The sequence below is a fragment of the Tupaia chinensis genome, unplaced genomic scaffold (assembly GCF_000334495.1).
Source record: "Tupaia chinensis unplaced genomic scaffold, TupChi_1.0 Scaffold000052_1, whole genome shotgun sequence".
Taxonomy (NCBI): Eukaryota; Metazoa; Chordata; class Mammalia; order Scandentia; family Tupaiidae; genus Tupaia; species Tupaia belangeri.
The window spans coordinates 4,465,669-4,468,419 of NW_006159510.1; positions in this window are offsets into that span (position 1 = coordinate 4,465,669).

Sequence of the window (2,751 nt, forward strand, 5' to 3'; positions counted from 1 at the left end):
GCCATTTGCCCCATCCCTCCCTTTGAGCTGGCTTCACTCAAATGGATTTTGAGGGTACTGTCTGCCTGGTCAGGCCCAGTTTTGTACCTCCAGTGTTTCCTGGACTAAGCACAGTGTACGAGTTGTCAGGGGTTGATGAACAGGTTCACCTCTGTGCTAGAGATCACTGTCCACCTGACTACTCAGAGGGCTTCCACTGTCACAGAGAATGATTACCTGAGGCCAAAGGGGAAACCAAGACCAGGCTTCTCCTCAAGAGCTATATGACAAGGCCTAGGTTGGAACATCCACAATAACTAGCCTGACCTTGGCTCTCTGGACAGCCCAGCCCAGGCTGTATGCTCATCTCGTTGCAGTAACTGACTGACTTGGGGTGATCAGACGTGGTGCCCGGCAGCTGCCTCACCAGCACAAGACTTCCTAGGGAGCAAGATGGATGCTGTAAGGGTCCCAAGGCTGGCCTTTATTCAAGGGAAAGGGACACACAATGACATTAACACAAGAAGCCAGGTCATTAGGGAAATCTTGGTAAGACTAGCTACCACAGACTGAAAGCCAACCACGAGAAAAGGGACTACGTCTGTGTATACACCACTGCATCTCCAGAGCTTCAACCATGGTCTGCCACTTAGAAAGCACTCAATTCCACAGGGTGGATGAATGAATAAATGATGTAAACATGAGATGATTGTCATAGATCAAGATTTGGGAATTTGCCAAGACCACAGATTCTTAGAGAGCAGGAGAAATAAATGTTTACAACTGGTATTAGTCTCTAAAGGGACACACATTCTGTCAATTCGTACAACTGGTTACATGGAGACTGAACTCCATTTTAGCCTTGCACAGATCTTGCACAGCAGCATCTACTGGCGATATCTGGTATTGCACCCTGGCTCCCTTGGCAGTTGTGGACCTCCAGGAGAATTGGGTTTGGGAATAAAGAATTCACTGCCAGTGTGCACTCTCAGGGAAAGACAGCAATGGATGAAGGCAGAGGTGGGAAAAGGGTCCTGGAATTGCAGCACAGGGTTCTCTTACTACACTGCTATATGTCTCACGATAATCTTTTTGTCTGAATTTTCTGCTGGGTTTAGTTGGACAGTTTTTTTCTTAGCTTTTTGTTTGTTTGTTTGTTTTGGACCAGAGGACACTCACTGGAGTGAGATAGAGAGAGGGAAGATGAGAAATCACCCCTCCATGGGACCAGCAGATGGCACAGTGGTTATGTTGCTGGACTCTGACATGTCAACCACAGTTTGAATCCTAGATCCGGCGGCTTAAAACTCACATCAGGCTCATGTGCTTATATGACCAAAATCCCGAGAGGAGAATGGAGGACAAGGGATTTTGATGTGGCCATCCCCTCTGGGGGGTTATATCTCGCTTTCTATCTTTCTCTGTCTCTCCAGCAAGCACATGCACCCTATAGCAAAAATCTCTCTTAAAAAAGAGAGAGTGAGAGGGTGAGAGAGAAATAACCCCTCCAATGGGCATGGCCACACATCAGTTCCTTCCCCTCCATTCTTCTCTTTGGATTTGGGGCACACACACAAACACACACGTGCCCAGCATGATTTTGAATCTGCCAGGTCTGGGATTCAAACCACAGAGTCGCCCATGTGGGAGGCCAGCGCCTTAACATTACTCCACCTGCTGGTCCCTAGAGGATATTTTTACTATGATTTTTTTTTTAAAAATGGAAGTCAATTGAAAAAAATGGGATTTTCATAAGTATTTTTAAATCATGCTGTTTATTAAAGAACAAATACTTTCAAGCGGAATGTGATAAACCACAGACACTAAAATTGTGTGGGAGATAAGGCTTGTTGCATGGTCAGAGCAGAGACATGACGCCTGCAGCACTTTCTACTGACCAGGTTCACTGACTCTGAGTCACAGCGAACACTGACTTCACCATCTCTGACCCAGAAGAACTAGGCAGTTCACTTCTCTTGGGTAAAGGTCGTGCCTTGGTTTCGATTAGTTCCTTGTAAACTGAAATGGAAAAGTGCCTAGCTACTGTCATACGAAGTTTGTTTCTTAGCTCTCAATATGCAGGAAACAACAGTTCCCACCTATGGAGTAGTCTCAGGGATGTGGGAAGGCAGGCGGTCAGGGCAGGAAGGGAGTGCCAGGCCAGTCCTGTTCACCCTCAGCACAGAACAGGGACATGGCCATCTCCCCCAGTGTGGGTACCTCTGCTCTTCCCAGCATTGGCAGAAGTTAAAGTTCAGGCCCTCAGGCAAACACTTCAGAGAGAGCTCCCAGGTTAACGAATTCTACTCCCAACATCCTGCCAGGGAAAAATTAGGGCAAGTGCCCCAGGTCTGCCCCAGGGCACGAAAGAATGTGGAAGGGGGAAAAATCTTACAAGATCATGCAAAATTTCTAGCCTCCTCACTCATCAGCTCACCTTGCTGCGTTTCCCCAGCCCTGTTCTAAGGGGCCTCCATCTGGCGAACACAGAGTCCCAGGGGAGAGTCTCACTGCTCAAGTCTGACCTATTGACCAATAGCATGGCTGTCACCCGGGTGATATGAGAAATGCAGGGTCTGAGCCCCACCGTGCACTTCCGTATGGGAACCTCCACTTCAGCAAGTCTTAGTGATTCACAGGCAAAATAAAGTTTGGGGGGCACTGGTCCTGGGCAAGGATGGTCCTCCTGTTTTCATGCTGACCCTCCTTTCTGCTGTGATTGGCCAACTTGGGGCTCTTCTTCCTGAGATATAAAAGCTCCTCTTCCTGCTG